This window comes from Leptonychotes weddellii, chromosome 8 (assembly GCF_054177405.1).
Source record: "Leptonychotes weddellii isolate Sample4059 chromosome 8, ASM5417740v2, whole genome shotgun sequence".
Lineage (NCBI taxonomy): Eukaryota > Metazoa > Chordata > Mammalia > Carnivora > Phocidae > Leptonychotes > Leptonychotes weddellii.
Window position 1 is genome coordinate 16,115,704 of NC_138376.1, and position 20,385 is coordinate 16,136,088.

The 20,385-nt window shown below is 42.2% G+C and overlaps 1 protein-coding gene across 1 annotated transcript in view; it reads right to left on the reverse strand.

The window, feature by feature from the left end:
* Window positions 1–15,924: 15,924 nt before the first annotated feature.
* Window positions 15,925–20,385, reverse strand: part of SNRNP48 (small nuclear ribonucleoprotein U11/U12 subunit 48) — a 51,557-nt gene continuing 47,096 nt past the window's right edge. Inside the window, exon 10 of the mRNA XM_081827706.1 lies at window positions 15,925–16,212. The gene's annotated coding sequence lies outside the window, so the exon portion shown is untranslated. The remainder of the gene's footprint in view (window positions 16,213–20,385) is intronic.

A 20,385-nucleotide genomic window follows, 5' to 3' on the forward strand; every position in this document is an offset into this window, starting at 1 on the left:
GGGCACGTTCTGCATGGAGCACTGGGTGTTGTGCACGAACAATGAATCATGGAACACTTCATCTAGAACTAATGATGTAATGTATGGGGATTAACATAAGAATAAAAAAAATAAATAAATAAAACGTTAAGAATAGTGCCTGGCATGTAGTAAGTGGTTTATAGCGCTGGATACTCCTCTATAGGCTCTTTGAATGTATTAACTCTCTTATATTCATTCATTTAATTCCTGTGTAACAATCCTATTATTGCCCCAGATTTGTATTGGGGAAATGAAGTAACTATTCCAAGGTAGCCAAGGTAGCTAGCCAAGGGCAGAGCAGAAGTGTAAACCCAGACTTTTAATGGCTTTAAATGAGAGGAAGGAGGCTAATGAAGATGTGTGATGGTTAATTTTATGTGCAATTTAGCTAAGCTGAGGTAACCATTGTTTGATCAAACACCAGTTGAGATGTTGCTATCAAGGTATTTTTTAGATGTGATTAATATTTCTTTTTTTTTTTTTTACAATTTTTTTTTAAGAGAGCGGGAGAGTGGAAGGGTGGAGGGGTAGAGGGAGAAGGCGAGGGAGAGAGAGAATCCCAAGCAGTCACCATGCCCAGTGCAGAACCCACACAGGGCTCAATCTCACGACCCTGAGATCATGACCTGAGCCAAAATCAAGAGTCGGATGTTTAACTGACTGAGCCACCAGGTGCCCTGATGTGATTAATATTTAAATCAGACTTTGGGTAAAGCAGATTACCTTCCATAATGTGGGTGGGCCTCATCCAATCAGTTGAAGGCCTTAAAAGCAAAGACTCAGAACACTCAGAAAAGGAGGAATTCTACTTCTAGACTGCCATGTAGAAATTCTGCCTGCGTTCCCAGCTTTCAGACTCAAGATTGCATCAGCTCTTCACTGAATTTCCAGCCTGCTCGCCTGCCCTGCAAATTCCAGACTTGCTAGTCCCAACAATTGCAGGAGCCAACTCCATAAAATAAAAGTCTCTCTCATTCTTTCTCTTTCTCTCTAGAGAGGTAGACAGATAGGTACACAAACAGATAGATGCTAGATGGACAGATAGATGGATAGATGGATAGATGGATGGATGAATGGACGGATGGATGAATGGATAGCTAGATAGATAGATGATATAGAGATCTTTATTGGTCTGTTTCTCTGGAGAATCCGAATACACATGGGATAAATATTGCCCACACTCAGCAGTAAGGCTGTGGAGCGAAACTAGGCAAAAGGGTAAGCTACTGCAGAGGAAGAGGTGTTGAGGAAGGGCTCATGTTGGCTCATGTTATACTGGGAGCCAGATAGCAGTTAATAGTGTTGAACCAAGGCAGCCTAGCTTCTCACAGGGAAAGAAGGGGTGCTGGAGAAGGTGGAGGGCCTCCTCTGACTGGAACATTGGAGTGTGGGTGGGTGGAGGGAGTGAGCAACATACAATTCAAAAGCATGGAAGAAAAACTAACATGAGGGGCGCCTGGGTGGCTCAGTCGGTTAAGCGTCTGCCTTCGGCTCAGGTCATGATCCCGGGGCTGGGATCAAGACCCGAAGAGGGCTCCTTGCTCAGCAGGGAGCCTGCTTCTCCCTCTCCCTCTGCCGATCCCCCCCACTCATGTTCTCTCACTCTCTCAAATAAATAAATTTTAAAAAGGAAAGAAAAACCGGCATGAGCAAGCTGTGGAGTCTTTACACAGGTCTCTCCAGTATCCAGGAATTAGTTATTCAATACCTTCATTACTTTCATCTCTACTCCTTCCTTAGGATTTTGTCAGCTTTTTTGAGCTTTTTGTACATACAATAGAATTCACCAATTTTTAAAGTTACAATTTGATGGGTGGTGGCCAATGTGCGTAGTCATGTTACCAATCACCCCAATCAGGATATGGAACATTTCCAGCACTCCCAAAAGCTCCCTTGTGCCCCTTTGCAGTCAATCCCCTCTCCGTAACCCCCCTCCCCCTCTTCTTCCCCCCTCCTGCCAATCACTCGGCTGTGGTGTCGATAGAATTTTGTATGGGTGGAATCATACAGCATGCACTCTTGTGTTGAGCCACTTTCACCGAGCATTATACTTTAGAGCTCCCTCCATATTGTTGCATGTATCAGTAATTCATTCACTGAGTTTGCTGAGTAGTGTTTCATGATATGGATATACCAAATTGGGGTTCCTCATACCAGCTGGACATTCAGATCATTTCCAGTTTTTGTCAATGATGAATAAAGTTGCTATGAACATTCATGTTCAGGCCTTTGTGTGGACATATGTTTTCATTTCTGTTGTGTAAATACCTAGGAGTGGGATTGCCAGATCATGTGGTAAGTGCATGTTTAATGTTATAAGAATCTGCCAAACTCCTTTTCAAAGTGGCTGTGTACGATTTTTAAATGACAACAAGAGGAGAGGGAGAAAGTAGGAAAAATCATCTTGCTGCTGTTTAGTGAAGAACAAAAATGAAAGGCTTTAAATGAGGAAAAGCCGTTTGGAATTAGCAGCGGGTTCCATTTCTATGTGCCATTCTTTTCCACGGGCCACAAAATCAAGAGCTGGTTGTACTTTGACTTCTTCAAGTTAACGTAATGTGAGACAGGTATGACCATTCTCGGACCTCAGATTCGAATGCACCAGGAAAAATGCATTAAAAAAATTTTTTTAGATCAAATTAATTTTGACTTGGTGCCCACATTCTCTGAGCTGGAGGAAAACTCAACCTCAATCATTCTTAGGGCTCTTTCCCTATCTCCAGTGAAGTGAAAAGGTGTCAGGGACTTACCTGGACCAAGGCCAAGGGATGGGTCCTGCTGTGTCTGTCATCAGCTCCTCTGGGACACTGACTGACCAGTCCTCAGGTCCTTGGCTGTGCTAGAGAGTCACTAAAATATTTCTGCCAATCTTGGAGGATTGATGACAGGAGGCCCCCCTATTGGTCTAAGTAACTCCAAATGTCAAGCACCCCTGATAGGCCTATGAGATTCTTGGGGATCAGGAATACTTTTTTAAGATTTATTTATTTATTCTAGAAAAAGTGTACATGCGCGTCCAAGTGGGTAGTGGGGAGGAGCAGAGGGAGAGGGAATAGCAGACTCTGAGCTGAGGGTAGAGCCCAAAACGGGGCTCGGTCTCATTACCCTGAGATCATGACCTGAGCAGAAATCAATCAGATGCTCAACCGACTGAGCTGCCCAGGTGCCTCAGGGCACAGGAATATTTGACAAGGCTAGGGATTCCACAGCCCATTTCTCGTTGAGGTGTTGCCACCTCTGGGAGCAGGACACAGTGCCCAAAAATGCTTATAAATAAAAATCAGGGGCAAAAAAAAAAGACATCTTGGAAATAGCTCCTACTTTCCACCCAAGTAACTTGTTAGCTACTTGAATGGGAGAAGAGAAAGAAAAATACACAGGAAGGAAAACATAAATTAATACTACAAAATTATCCTGAGAATACAGAGTAGTGTTTGTGACATGTTAATAACTCACATTTTTAAATGATGACAAAATGAACACACAAAACTACTAGAAATATTGATACCAAATGGAAAAGGGATTACCTGTCAGCTCACATCCTGCCTGGCAGAGATGAAGATCTTTCAGGAAAGCCTCTAGCTGCATGAGTGACTTTCAAATTGCTCACCCAGAACCAACAAGCATCCTTGACTGAAGACAGACAAAGCTCTCAGGCTCACAGACCTGGTTGAAGCTGAGAGGAGGATGTGAAGACCAATGGAAGCCACTCCTAGAAGGGGGTGGGTCATCTTTGGCAATGACAGCCGACTGCACTGGGCTTTGAGGCTTTTCTTCCCCACAGACATGTCCTCCTAATCTCAGATTTTTGGCTTTTTCATGCAACAGAGAGTAGAAGCTAGACTTCGTGGCGACACTGAGAGAGCTATGGAAGAGGAGGCTGCAGTACACGTATCATGAGGATGCTTAGTGTCCTGCAGGTGGTGAATCATCCAATTCCACCATCATGGTGGTGACTATGAATTGTGCTTGTGATGCTGTCTTAATGGACTGTCACTGGGCATCTCCACCAACCACTCTAGATTGATGGCAGTGGTCAAAATGACTCTCAAGGGGCCCGAGTGTCATTAGCTGGAGGATCAGAAGATCTGACCATTCAAAGCTCTCTTGGTGAGCAAACTCTCATCTCCATTTGCCAGGTCCAATGACAGTGCTTAACACTCACCCCAGGGCATCTCTCCATAGCACTTATCACACCCTCCTCTCTCAGCATCTCGACATCATGGTTTCCCCTCTTTGTCTCTGACCCCTCTTTCTCTTTGCTGGCTCCTAATTCTCCACTTGACATCTAAATGGTGGCATCTGCCCAGCTCAGCCCTCCCTGCGCCATCCTGCTTGACGGTCTCCTAGGTCACCTGCTGTTGGCACTGGCTCGCCTGCCACCCCCCAGCAGCCTCTCTTCTGCCTTGCTACAGTTTGGAGGTCATTTATGCCATTTGTCAGGGTTTCATATATGCATTTCTCCCAGATAGTGTTTCTATGGAGGGTGGAGTTAGGCACTGAGGGGAACGGGATGGGGCTGCTGAGCTGTTTTTTGAACACTCATTTCTTATCTTTTTGACAATTGCCCTTTCCTGACTTTCATTTTTTTTGTTGTTCACATTGTTAGGTTTTGGAGGAAAGAAGTTTCCAAGATGGGAGTTCCCTCTGTCAATGTCAATCAGAGGTCAGACATCCAAGGAATATGTTTTCTTTTTATTTAAAAAAATCTCATTAGAGGACATATATGTTTCTGTTGTGTCTCATACACCAGCCTATATGCTATTTTCTTCCCAGCTCTTTTTTTTTCTTCGTTTTTTTATTATGTCCAGTTAGCCAACATATAGTACATCATTAGTTTTTGATGTAGTGTTCAATGATTCATTAGTTGCCTGTAATGCCCAATGCTCATCATATCACATGCACTCCTTAATGCCCATCACCCCATTACCCCATCCCCCCTCCCCTCTGTAACCCTCAGTTTGGTTCCCGGAGTTGAGAGCCTCTGATTGCTTCCCATTCAGTTTTCCCTCCCTTCCCCTATGGTCCTCCATGCTAATCCCTATGTTTCAAATATGAGTGAAACCATATGATAATTGTCTTTCTCAGCTTGACTTATTTCACTTAGCATAATCCCCTCCAGTTCCATCCATGTTGATGCAAATGGTGGGTATTCACCCTTTCTGATGGCTGAGTGATATTCCTTTGTGTATATGAACCACATCTTCTTTGTCCATTCATCGGTTGAAGGGTGTCTCCTCCTTGGTTATTGTGGAAATTGCTGCTATGAACATTGGGGTGCAGGTGCCCCTTCTTATCACAACTTGTAATTATGTATTTAGGTGAGAAGTTATTTTTTAACTTCTCCCCCATTAGTTGGAAACTCCAGGAAGGCAAGGATTGTATCTGTGTTGTGGTCTCAGTCATCAGCAAGATGCCTGACTCATGTATTATGTGTATAAAATATTTGTCAGATGAATGAATTAATCAACAAATCAGTCAGTAAAGCAATTAATCTATAGGTAGGACCAGGTTACCCTCTCTCACTCATAGTGTCATAGTAACAATCATGCCCCGACACACATTATTCTGGGATGTGTGTGTGTGTGTGTGTGTGTGTTTGTGTAATGTTACCATTAACCGACTCTTTGAGTAATACGTCCTTATGTTAAACTAGCTCCCCTGACACATGGGAAGGTGAATGAATTCCAAGTATTAATCTTTAGTGTGTTTGTGTCCGCATGCAGCTTATAGGCTAAAAGAGACAGTAGCTGGTAAGTGCTGTATCAAAAGTACAGGCCAGAGAAATGCAAATCAAAACCACAGTGAGATAGTACCTTACACCTATTAGGATGGCTGTTATCAAAAAGACAAGAAATAATGATTGTCACCGAGGCTGTGGAGAAAAGGGGACCCTGTGCGCTGTTGGTGGGAATGTAAATTGGTGCAGCCACTATGGAAAACAGTATGGAAGTTTCTCAAAAAACTAAAAATAAGACTATCACATGATTCAGTAATCCCATGTCCAAGTATTTACCCAAAGGAAATGAAAACACTCACTCGGAAGATGATCTGCATCCCCATGTTCATTACAGCATTATTTACAAGAGCCAAGACATGGAAACAACCTAAGTGCCCATCAATAGATGAATGGATAAAGAGAATGTGGTATGAATGGAATATTACACAGCCATAAAAAAGGAGGAAACCCTGCCGTTTGTGACAACATGGATGGACCTAGAGGGTATTATGCTAAGTGAAATAAGTCAGACAGAGAAAGACAAATACCATATTATCTCAATAACATGTTAAATCTTTAAAAAAATGAACTAATAGATACAGGTCTCCCGAGGTCAGGGGTAGGGGGAGAGAGGAATGGCTGAAGATGGTCAAAAGGTACAAACTTCAGTTATAAAACAAGTAATGTAATGTACAGCATGGTGACTATGGGTTAATAATAGTGTATTGTATTTGTGAAAGGTTCTAACAGAGTAAATCTTAAACTCTCTATTGTAAGAAAGAAATTGTAACTATGTGTGGTAATGCATATTACCTAGAGTTATTGTGGTGATCGTTTTGTAATATATACACGTATCAAACCATTATGTTTTACACCTGAAACTAATATAATGTTATATGTCAATTAAATCCCAATTTAAAAAAGCATAAGTCAAAATTGCGGTATTTAGATACAGTGGAATATTATCAGTCTTGGAAAAGAAAGAAATCCTGACCCAGGCTACAACACGGATGAATCTTGAGGACATTACGCTAAGTAAAATAAGCCAGACCCACAAAAGGTTAAATACTATATGATTCTAGGACACCTGGGTGGCTCAGTCAGTGAAGTGCACAACTCTTAATTTCAGCTCAGGTCGTGATCTCAGGGTCATGGGATCGAGCCCCATGTCAGGCTCTGTGCTTAGCAGGGAGACTGCTTGAGGATTCTCTCTCTCCTTCTCCCTCTGCCCCTCCCCCAGCCTCTCTCTAAAATAAATAAATAAATACTATATGACTCTACTTATCTGAGCCACCTAGAGAAGTCAAATTCACAAAGACAGAAAGTCTAATGGTGGTTGCCAGGGACCTGGGGGGAGGAGGGAATGGGGAGTTATTTTTAATATGTATAGAGTTTTAGTTTTACAACATGAAGAAAGTTCTGGAGATGGATGGTGGGGATGGCTACATAACAATGTACTTAATGTATTTAATGCCACTAAGCTGCACTTAAAAGTAGTTATAATTGTACATTTTGTTATATTTTTACCACATTAAAAAAAAAACTTTAAAAAGTATTGGGAAAGCGCTGTGGGAGCTCAGAGGCAAGTCTCCTGTGTCTCTCCTAAAAGGATTTTGATACCAACTGCTAAGATAATGTAGTTTTTTATCCCTAGTAGAGTATTAAGATCATATGGGTGGAGGTGAGTGTTTATGAAGCTAATGAAAGATTGGGTAACACTAATAGGAAATAAAATGCATTTGTTTAAGTGTTTTTCGTGTGCAAAGATGTTTGGAAGCTCTTCCCGAGCAGGTGTGGGGCACACAGGTACTCCTGACTCTAAACAAGTTCTTTGTAAGATACAAAAGAGAGAGACTCCAAGTACACAAGGTGTCTGTATTCACTACAAATTATCCCTCCTGGGACAGGCACATGTTTGTAGGGGAAAAGCTCTGCTTTGCACAAAGGTAATTCCTACTTTCACTGGATAATTAGGTGAACGTGGGTTCTGCTTCTGCATCCTGTCCTTAGTGCATGCAGATACCACCTTCAGAATGTCCCGGGTCATGTATTTCCTACATATGAATTGTGAGTGTGGTCCCCTCATTGCTGAAGGAGAGTGACACCATGAGGAAGCGCATGTCAATGAACTGGTAATTGGGTCCCATATATTTACAAGTCCACGAGAACCACTTGGAGCAGTGTATTGTGGATACTGTGACAGCAAATAGCACTGATCTGCTTAATACTACAGTCTTTTAATCTGTGACATTTGCATATACACTTCTTCTGTAGCTCAGGACCTAAGTCAAATATTCACTAGCCATCTGACATTTGACAGAGCTTAACACATAACCTTACTCAAATGTTGGGACCACTGCAAGGTCATATTCACTGGGCTCAATATTTAAAACTGAACTCATTTTTCTTTGCACGTCACCCATGTTCCTTAACTTCTGTTTCCACTGCCCACATTCTGATGGTATAGATGCCTCTTCAGGCTAAGATGAAGGGGTCTCCATCACAAGGAGTTCTGGGATCCTTCCATTTAACTCGTTGATTCCAACTTCCAGTAACCATCACGTGAATTCCCTCCTGGACAGTATTCAAAATATCTTAGTTTCTCTCCAAAAAAGACCTTGAGATAAGAGTGTGGATTCAAAGCAACCCAAGTGTCCCTAGATGATGGATGGATAAACAAAACGTGGTGTACACCTACAATGGAATCGAGCCTTAAAAAGGAAGGAAATCTTGTCATATATTGCAACATGGATGAAACTTGAAGACAAGATGCTTAGTGAAATAAGCCAATCACAAAAGGACAAATACTGTATGATCCAATTGTATGTGGTACCTAGAGCAGTCAGATTCATGGACACAGAAAGTAGAGTGGTGGTTGCCAGGATCTGGGGTTTAGGGAGGGAATGCGGAAGTTAGTGTTTAATGAGGACAGAGTTTCAGCTTGGGAAGATGAAAACGTTCTGAAGATGGACGTGGTGGTGGCGGCACAATGATATGAATAACCTTAATACCACAGAACTGAACACTTAAAATGGTAAAAAGGTTTTAATTTTATGTTATGTATATTTTACATACATACATAATACAATAAAAATAAAAAAACATTTCTTAAAGCTAAAAAGAATATGGATCCAAGTAGTTCCTTTAGGAGGAAACCCCAGGAAGCACCATAAGGGAAGAAAGAAATTCCACCTATCATATATTAATGAGTTCCTGCTGTAGGCAAGCGGGCTCCATTTCTCTGAGCAGAGCGCACCTCAGAATGGTCCGCCTGAGAGTGAGGGAGCTGGGGTATTTATCCACCACCTGCAGTCCCATGCTTGATCCAGGAGCATTTAACCCTCTGACCCTTCTAGCCTGCCTACACCAGGCAAAGCACCCACCAGAGGCCAGCCAATGCTCCAGTCCAGAGAGGTGCACAGGCCATGGATGTATACAAGGACAGCTGGCAAGCCACTTCAGGGATAGGCCAGAGAGATGTAGGTCTGGCACCAACAGCATCTGCCATGGGCACATTGGGTCCCGACAGCTCAAAATTCATGTTCCACTAAAAGCTGGTCTGGTTTTGCTTCATCACGCAGAGCAGCATAATATCTTGTTTGGGGGAAGAGAATCTCCAGCCCCACATAATCTTCCAAGTCATCAAAGCTTTCTATGCATTTTGTGAAGGTTCTTTAAAAGTGCCTTTATTTGTCCCTTCATTCACAATAACAAACAACATAGCTACGTTTGAAACGTGTTTCGTTTTCACTCCCTCATTTCAAACTGCACCCTCTGAGAACATTTCCTTTTTAAGATAAACATTTCCATGCCTAGAACATTCAGTCTGAGGGTATTCCAACTAATTTTGGAAGGACTGAGGAATACTCCTTTAAGCCAAACAAATTTGTTTCACTCTCATTAAGTGTGGTTATGTTTAAATTTGAAGGCTTCGCACTGAACATGCTGGGAACTCTTTTGGAGAAAGAAGTGTGCATTTTTTTTATTGGAGCAAAATATACATCACATAAAATTAAGCATCTTAACCATTTTTCTGTGTAGTTCAGTGGCAGGAAGCACATTCACAGTGTTAGGCAACAATCATCACCATCAGGACTTTTTCATCTTCCCAAACTGAAACTCTCTATCCGTGAAACACTGACTCCCCATCCCCCATTCCACCCCAGCCCCTGGCAACCCCGCTTCTGCTTTCTGTCTCTGTGGATTTGATTCCTCCAGGGACCTCATCACATAAGTGGATTCATGCAACGTTTGTCCTTTTGTGAATGGCTTATTTCACTGAACATCATATCCTCAAGTTTCATACATGTTGTAACATGTGTCCGAAGTTCCTTCTTTTTTGAAGCTGAATAATATTCCATTGTATGTATAGACCACATTTTCTTCATCCATTCATCTGTCAACAGACGCTTGGGTTGTTTTCACGTTTTGAATATTGTGGTTCTTTATTTTATTTATTTATTTTTGAGAGAGAGAGAGCGTGCACACAAGCAGGGAGAGCTGCAGGCAGAGGGAGAAGCAGATTCCCCACTGAGTAAGGGGCCCGATGTGGGACTCAATCCCAGGACCCTAGGATCATGACCTGAGCCGAAGACAGACGCTTAACTGACTGAGCCACCCAGGCGCCCTTGTGCTTCTTTAATAAAGAGACTGATGATAAAAGACCTCACATAGATTTACTTAATGCTCTTTGCTTCCTTTTTCTCATCAATAAAATGAGAATGAGAATAATAGTGCCTTCCTCCCAGAGATTAAGAGAGATGAGGACTGGCTGAGTTAATACATGTGAAGCACATGGAACAGAAGTTGACATGTAGTAATCACTTAAGAGTAACTATTCTTGTTCACATCATTATGATGACTATCATTGAGAATCTACTGTAAATCTACTTGTTCTTTTCTTGGTCTACTAGTCTCATGGGACCTTGAGAGTCCAGCATACAGTTTCTCTTTGTCATCACAAATCAGTTTGTGAGGCTAGAGTGTTTCAGGATTCCGTATCAGTATAGTGACTAACCATTTACAATGGTGCCTAGAAGAATATCAAGTGACAAAGAAACAAAGTGGTCATAATATGAATAGTAAGCTGAGTGGTGGATTGGAAGTTATACGTACAGCATAATCTCATTCAAAACTATATTAAATCTATACAAATACATTTTATAAAAATATGTCTTAATTTTTTTTTTTTTTTCAAAACACTGGAAGAACAGTGGTCCTTGGTTTCTCATCTGGGCTAATGCAATCCCCTCCTGATTTTCTCTGATCCCTTCATCCATTATTCTCCATTCAGTGACCAAAACGTTTCAAATATCTAAATCAATTCCCAGCTCAGGGCCATAGCCTGTGAGGTTACAGTCTGCCTTTCGAGGTCTGGCCCTCTATGACTGCTCAGCTCACCCTAGCAGGTTCTTATCAGTCAGATCTTAGCTCAAATGTCCCTTCCTTGGGGAGGCCTTCCCCAGCTCCTGACCACAGCTGTCACCCAGTCCCTCACTGCCATAGCATGCAAATTGTCTGCACAGAATTGTGGCATCACTGAAATTCTCTTCTTTGTCCATCTGCTCGGTGCTCCCCTCTGGACTGTGAGTTCCATGAAAGCAGGGATCTTGTCTTGTTCATTGCTCTCGCCCCAGAATGGTGCCTGGAACAACGCACAGACACAGTGGGTGCTCAATATGGGTGCCGAGTGAGGGAGTGAGTGAATGACAAAGACCACGCCGGAAATAGCAGTAGAATCTCTGAGTGCTAGAATTAGACTACAGATGATTTTTCCTTTTTTCTTTTTTTTCTTTTTTTGGCTTGCCTCTATTTCTCACTTTTCCTATGATAAGTAGAAAATGTGTTTGTGTCATGTAAAACTATTTTTGTATTAGGCAATCAAAAGAAGGTAGTTTGTGCAGATAACTGCTTCTGTGGCATAGTAAAACCAAGGCAAGAAGAAAATTTGGGGAAAAAAAAAAAGAATACAATTTTGAGAAATCCTGCCAAGAGAGCTCACCCACAATTTCGGTTCCCTTGCTTGGTATTTATGTCACCTCTCACATCCTCAACCCCCTTGGGGCACAAATGGGGACTTCTGCCTCATTCTGGAGCTTGCAACACCAGCAGGACACAGGACCTGTCCGTAGTCACTCATTCTTGCAGAAATCCGAACTGAGCATCGAGGTGCAAGACCCAGAGCCAGGCACTGAATCTGTGCAGTGGGGACAACAACCCTGTCGTCATTCAACAAATAGGTATTGAGCATAAGGATGAAGACTCATTCAGACAGCATTCTGATGTGTGGTGAAGACACTACAAACAGGAAGTGACTCCGCCAGGAAATGGCTCTGCCGAAATGATCAGGCATATTTGAGAAGACCCTACCAGGAGAGTCGCATTTCAATACTGGAGATGTTTCATGATAGTCATGTTTATTTAGTCAGAGTCAGAGGGAGACTGGAGAGTCAATTTTCCTCTGGTCACACTCAGCCCATTTGGAACAGGGAGAATGGGGGGTATGAACATGTTTTCGGGGAGTAGAGGCAGAAAGAGAGAAGTGACACAGTAGTCAGAGGAAGAATAGAAGCATCTGTTCCCTTATCATGATGTGCCTGGCACCTTATCGTGAATCCAATCTAAACTCGTATCTGTAAGATTTCAATAAGTCTGCCAAGTAGTGTGTGTGAGTGTGTATATGCGTGTGTATACATTCACACATGCACACACACACACCTGCACTGGCATGGTGCCCTTGTACCAGGGTGGGAAGATGAACCCTGAAAGTAAAGAGTGGAACATTTAATATTTAATATACACATTAATCCTGAGTAATGTGTGTATGAAATATTAAAATGAAACCAAGCAATTACAGAGGTTGAACCTATTCTGATTTATAGGAATAGTCTCAGTAACTGTAAGACATAAAGGAGTCCAAACTGCAAAAGCCCTCAATCAGGAAGCGACAGGCATTGTAACTGAAGCGCCCTCAAGAACTGCTCCATGACTCTGGGAAACCAGGAAGAAGATGGCTTGTAAATAGAAGTTAAAGTGATCAAAGTTATCACAACGTCTTGCATTTTTAAATTTGTGTGAAGAGTCAGACTCTGAAAGATATCTCTTTGCCTCATGCCCTGTGATTGGCAATTCCAGAACTCACAGTGAGGAGACATAGGGGTGAATGTGGAGATGATGAGAATGTGGACATGGTGGGGTGACTGTGGAGATGATGGGGGGAATGTGGAGATGATGGGGAGTGAGTGTGGAGATGATGGGGGTGAGTGTGGAGATGATGGGGGAATGTGGAGAGGATGGGGTGTGGAGATGATGGGGGGAATGTGCAGATGATGGGGGAATGTGCAGATGATGGGGGAGTGTGGAGATGATGGGGGAGTGTGGAGATAATGAGGCGTGTAAGAGGTAAACCAGACTTCCCCTCTTGTGCCTCAGTTCTCTTGCTACTACCGTGATTCCAACACCCAAGAGACAAAGAATCTTCGGGATTATTGCCTCAAGAGGGAAAATCATTCCCTTTTTTAATCTCCATCCCTCTTCTTTATCAAAGCAATCCTTCTGGAGGAACCTCACTACGAGGGCAGGAATGACCTGTGACCTGGGTAATAACTATGTGCATGGTAAATCCGTGTACACAAAATCAACCCTGATAGGCTGTGTGAGGTATGTCAATGTCCACTTTTAGTTCTGGATTTTGTCCAGTCATCTGAGATCAGCAGGTGACCGTTTTTTCTTAGCACAGGTCAAATACTAACCTGGGAACCAGATAAAGCAGAGATGAGGATCAACCACTCAGTTGCCCGCTGGGAGTGAGTGAAGGAGAGAGGGTGGTGAGCTCCTGCCCCTCCTGCAGAGAACAGAGAGGCCTTGCAAGAGAATCCATGGCTCTGAATGGAATTCAAACCATTGGCTGAAGGTGTCTTGAGGAGAAAGAGATCCCTGTATCTTGGAGCCCAGGGCAACAAAGGAAGGGGGTCCCGGCCACAGACTGACCTGTCGCCGTAGGTTTAGGAATGTGGATTTCAAACACTTGGGGGAAAAAATGTTACTGCAACATGGCCAGAGAGTTTTAGAATGACTGCAAATCAAGACAAACAGGAAGTTCTAGAAATGAAATTGTCATTTCAGTCACAGCGTGGAGGGGCATAGCCCCTGCAGCTGAGGTGAAGCTCCTGTGAAGGCTCCACAGGAAGTTCTGCCCCCTTCACTCCTCCTGGGGACAGGACTGGCTGGTGGGTGAGTTTGGGAATAGGAGCTGGGGATTCTCAGCCTGCAGAAGGCAGGTGTGCTGTGCTTCTCTCTGCCGCATAAGAACAGGGCCCGAGGGAGGGTCTGCACTTGCCCAGCTGTGCCAACTGGGGGGGATGCCTCGCTGGTTGGTTCCCAGGATGAAGTCGGGGTCCCCCACACTTCAGCTGAGCATGAGCATCAGTAAAGCTGACATTACTGTTCCATCTGGCCCCTCTGTCCATCCTGTTCTGAATTTGGGTAGGGAGTAGGGGTATCATAAATCATACCAATTATGAAACAGTAGATGCCCAGTGTTTCTGTGGAAACAAAGCAGGTTAGTGGTTGCAGGGTTTGGGGGAAGGGAGGAAGGAATGGGGAGTACTATGGACTGAATAATATTCCCCCAAAATTCATGGAAGCTAGCCCCCAGGGTGACTATATTTGCATATAGGACCTGTATGGAGGTAATTAAGATTAAATGAGATCATAAGAGCGGGGCCCTGCTCCCCAGGATTAGGGCCTTTATACCAAGAGATACCAGGGAGCTTGCTCTCTGTCCCAGAGCATGAACAGAAAGGTGACATGAGCACGCAGGGAGAAGGCAGCACCTACAAGCCCAGGGAAGAAGCCTCAGAATGAAATCTACCTTGCCAGCACCTTGATCTTGGACTTCTCAGCCTCCAGAACTGTGAGAAATAAATTTCTACTTTTAAGCCACCCAGTCTAGGGTATTTTCTTAGGTAGCCCAAGCTGACTCATATAGGGAGTGACTGCCAATGGGTACAGTTTCTTTTTAGGGTAATACAAATATTCTAAAACTGATTGTGGTGATGGACACACAACTCCATGAATATACCAAAAGCCATTGAATTGTGCACTTTAAATGGGTGAATTGCATAGTATGTAAATTGTAGCAATAAAACTGTTTTTTAAGCAGTGATAACATTTTATACACAGATTTTTTTTAAAGATCTTATTTATTTATTTGAAAGAGAGAGCGAGCGCATGAGCAGGAGAGGCAGAGGGAGAGGGAGAAGCAGATTCCTCTCTGGGCAGGGAGCTCGGTGCGGGACTCCATGCTAGGACCCTGGGATCATGACCTGAGCCCAAGGCAAACGCTTAACCAACTGAGCCACCCAGGCGCCCTACACAGATTTCTTCTAGAACTTACACATAGTGAAAGAGAGTTAAAGTCAACACATGGCAGATTCCACCTGCAAAATGATGGGAGTAGGCACATCAGACAGGAGGTTTGGGGCTTCAAGTGACTTTACAACAACCACATTTCATCTGGCACACTGAGAAGTCCAGATGAGGGGCCCTTCCAGGGTTGCCTTATTCAGAGTCTCAACAACCAAGAACCAAGTTCTCTTATGTTCCAAGCATCATACACAGCCATGTGCTGAAGTACAAAAGGGAACGCCTTTTTATGAGACATCTCTTTTTGAGAGCAAGGAAAGCCTTTCCCAGGAGGCCCCCGGAGACAGCCTCTTACCTAACATTGGCCAGAACGGAGTCACATGACCACTCCAAGAAAGATCACTGCCAAGGGGGTGGGGTCACATGACTAGCTTAGACCAGGGAGCCCAGGGAAGCCATTCCCTGGGCACATGGGCTCTGTAAACAAGAAAAAAAGGGTGAGGAATGGATTTAGGTATGCAACCAGTGGTGTTTGCTAGTGAGCTGAATGATCTCTAAAGGTCCTTGCAGCTCAAATATCTGGCCACCTTGTGAAAAACCAGTATGTAACGCTGGCTAAGTAGTGCTCCTTATCTCTAAGATTTGCCTCTTCATTCTTTTACATCAGCTCAGATCTTCCACTGAGAACCTCAGGATTCATTCAAGAGCTCAACCCAGGACAGGAATTTAGAACCACACTAAAAAGGTACCCAAAGTCACTACATTAGTTAGAATAACTTACAATTCGCTATGGTAATGAATTAATCCCAAACTATTAGTAGCTTCACATAACAAAGATTTATTTCTTCCTCATGTTGCACAGCCCACGTGGGTCAGCAGAAAGTTCTGCAGTCACTCAGCAATCCAGGCTGATGGAGGATCCACCAGCTCGTGACGCCACCATATTAACACAGCTTCAGAGTCTGATGTGACACAGAGCATTCACATCTGCTCATGAGTGCCTTCTGATTGGAAATGACACTTGTTTCTTCTTATAACCCATTGGCCAAAACTAGTCATATGGCCCTCACATAACTGTTAAGGATCTGGAAAGTCTTCTCATGTGCCTGGGAAGTAGAGAAAAATTAAATGGATGAACACATCTAGTCTATATCACAGACACTTTCCTTCTCAAATCATCAGAACCTGGACTCTTTCCCTGAACATTTCTATCTTCTAGTTCTACATTGACAGCTACCATCTGAATGATCAATTAATGTCTTGCATTAATTAATTAATTAATTAGTTAATTAATACCTGATGACTTAATACATTATTTTTTAAAAGCAAAACCAATTTTTTTTTTTAGGAGGAGAGAGGGGCACAGAGAGAGAGGGAGAAAGAATCCCAAGCAAGCTCCATGCCCAGCAGAGCCCGATGCAGGGCTTGATCTCATGACCCTGAGAGCATGATCTGAGCCAAAATCAAGAGTCAGATGCTCAACTGACTGAGCCACCCAGGTGTCCCAAAGCAAAACAATTTTTGAAGAACTTTCTTAGTTTTATTTCCTTATTCTTTTTTAAGTCATGCACATACTATGTAAGCAGACGACCAAAATAAGTGAACATAAACTAAAGGTTGGGTATCCATGAACATAGTCTGGGACTATAATCAAATAATTTTATATTAAATATTAAATATATAAGTTCACATATTCAATTACAAATACAAGCATTATGCTATTGAAATAAAGCATAAAGGTGGGAAGTTCATATAAAATATTATAATTCATATTAATTCTAGGCAAACTGATAACAACTTTCCAACATCAAGTGGGTGTCTTGCAACACAGTTTTCATACTAACTACCTGGAGTTAGTATCACACTAACATAGGCTTAAAGGTTTCATCTTCCACAAGACTGCCCTCATTTCAGATGCCAGCCACAAGTGGGGTTCCCAGGCCACATGCACTTCTGATCAACCAGCTCTACATTTGAGGATTCCCATAACCCCTTCAGGTTCAATAATTTGCTGGCATGACTCACTGAGATCGTTTAAAGCTTTACTTCTGATTTCAGTTGAGTATATAGGATGCAACTCAAAAACAGCCAAATGAAGAGACACTGGGCAAGGTTTGGGGGCAGGAGGAGGGGGCAGACAGGAGGGGGCACAGAACTGCCATGCCTTCTCCTAATGGAATCTAACCATGTCATCCTCCCAGCCCAACAATGTGTTCATCAACTGGGAAGCTCTACTGAATCTCAATGTCCAGAGATTTTATTGGGGCATCATGATTACACACGATTACACATGATTGATTAAATCATTGACCACATGACTGAACTCAATCTCCCCTCTGTGGAGGTTGGGCTGGCCCAACATTCCAACCCTTAAGTGGTTGGTCTTTCTGGTGACCAGATCCTAAAGCTATCTCAGGACCCACCCTGAGTTGCCTCATTAGCATAACAAAGACACTCTGGTCATTCAGGAAATTCTGTGGGTGTTGGAAGCTTTGTGCCAGGACTGAAAACCACATTTTCAGTCTTTCTCTTCATGCTGTGTTAATCCTACAGTATTTCTGATCAGGGATGATAATGACCATTTTCCTAATAGGATCATAGACCTAAATTAATATCATCAGGAAGGATCTTAGAGATTCCCCTTTTTTTACAGAAAAGGAAAGTAGGATTCATAGAAGTTACATTACTTGCCTAAGGCCAAACTAGTTGGTGAAAGAATTGGAATTAAATCCTAATCTTCTGCATACTTTATAGAAAGCTACAATCTCTTAATGCCATGTGGCTAACACACATTTTTAGAGAGGCCCAACTCCTCCAATCCAGAGTTCCCTACAAATGTACCCCATAGCCCAAGTTAGCCCTAATTGGCTTCTACTTCCTGATGCCCCAGCAACCAAGTGTGTCCCCAACTTCTATCCTGGTCCTTACACAGAAGCAGAGAAATGACAGAGAAGAAACCAGTCGAGTTCCCCCACCATCCCTAGATACCACAGAATGACTAGAGCAGGCTTAGAGTCAGCCCAAGCAAGGGTATAAGGTAAGCAAATCCTTTCGTTTTATGATGATATGATGATATGTTCCAAAATTTCAAAACCCTGCAAAGAGAATACATTTATGCAAACTCTCCCTAGAGTGTGATTGACTGCTGTCTGATAATGGATTTTGCTTTGCATTTCATTTTAAAGTCAGAGAGCATTAACACCCACAAAGAAACTAAGTATATTAAGTGCATCTTGAAATTATACACTGAGCTGATCACAGCAACACTGAGTGTACTTGTGTTTCATTTCTAATCCCTTGCTCCTGCTTATGATGGAGATGTTGATGAGGGTGAGGTAGGCAATGGGAGGAGGGGCAGGAAATGTATATCAACTATAAATTGACTAGTAAAATCTTGAACTATTTAATAATGAAGAATCATTGACCAATTGCCTATTAATGAAGAATAACCAAGAATCCTCATGAATCACTGCCTTCTTCCCTGGAAGACCAATGAATAAAGAAAGATATGAGCTTCTAATATGAAAGTAAAACTCAAAATTCTCATCTAAAACATGTGTTTGTTAAAAGCACAAACATACCATGTTTGTTCATCTAGGTCTTTTATCAAGAGATATCTCCTCTACCTGTTATATATCCCTTCCCCTCTAAGGAATAAAAGAAATAAGTTGTTTTTTCTTGACAATTCTTTCCCCTTCTCCCCCGAACCTCTAATCAAACAATTGCCTCAAAGATCACAATTTTCTTTTTAAAGATTTTATTTTTTTTAAGTAATCTCCACACCCTACATGGGACTCAAACTCATGACCCCGAGATCGAGTCGCATGCTCCACCAACTGAGCCAGCCAGGTGCCCCTCAAAGATCATAATTTTTAAGACCCCTAAGGAAGGATGAACTGTATTAAAACCTGATTGCTTTAGGTGCTTTTCGGTGGATCAAGCAGTAGTTCTTCAAGGCCAACCAGTGAACAATGATCAGGCCTTTTCATCAGAATTACCTGAGGGGCGCTTTGTGACAATGAGATTCTGACGGCTTATTATATGAATGCGTAAATGCACTATGCTCTTGTTTGGGGCACTTATTTGATCTGTAATATATCAAAGTTGTTATTAAAAAGCAGTTGCTAGGGCTCCTGGGTGGCTCAGTGGATTAAGTAACCAACTCTTGATCTCAGCTCAGGTCCTGATCTCAGGGTTTTGAGGTCAAGCCCCAAGTTGGGCTCCATGCTGGGCATAGAATAATAAAATAAAAATAATAATTAAAAAAAATTAAAAATTGTCCTTCAAGTTATACATAATTCATTTAATCAAAACTAAATTTTTTTAAACCTCTCTGCATTTTTTTCTCAAAATAGTAAAGTCATATAACACTTGATCATTATTGAATGGAAAAGACCATAAAAAGAAACATTTATTAAGTATCTGTAATATGACTAAACTCTGTACCAAAAGGAAAATTCATAACTTTTGATGATGTTAGTCTTTCATTCCCATATGAATGCCTTGATTCATTGCCAAATAAATATTAAAGAATGTTAGTAAATCAAAAGAGTGATTATTTTAAAATGCTAATATTGGGAGTAGAAATAAAAGAGCAAAAACAAGTGTGATTTATCTCCTGTTTTATGTGCTACAACATTCTCTAATTTGGACAAGTAGTTCCTTATATTCAATAAAACCCTAGGCTGAGTCATAAGAGCAAAGCAGCTACATAATTTGCAGGGCCCTGAGAAAAATAAAAATGCAGAGCTCCTTGTTCATAAAGCAGGAAAACAAAAATGATTTTTTCCTCTTTCATGATCTCTTTCTTGACCTGTCATGGTCATTTTATTTGTTTTCTTTTTTTTTTTAATTTAATTTTATTGTGTTACGTTAGTCACCATACAATACATTGTTTTTGATGTAGTGTTCCATGATTCATGGTTTGCGTATAACACCCAGTGCTCCATGCAATATGTGCCCTCCTTAATACCCATCACCGGGCTCACCCATCCCCTTACCCCCCTCCCCTCTAAAACCCTCAGTTTGTTTCCTGGAGTCCATAGTCTCTCATTGTTCGTCTCTCCCTCCGATTTCCCCCACTTCATTTTTCCCTTCCTTCTCCTAATGTCCTCCATGCTATTCCTTATGTTTCACAAATAAGTGAAACCATATGATAATTGACTTTCTCTGCTTGACTTATTTCACTTAGCATAATCTCCTCCAGTCCCATCCATGTTGATGTAAAAGTTGGGTATTCATCCTTTCTGATGGCTGACTAATATTCCACTGTATATAGA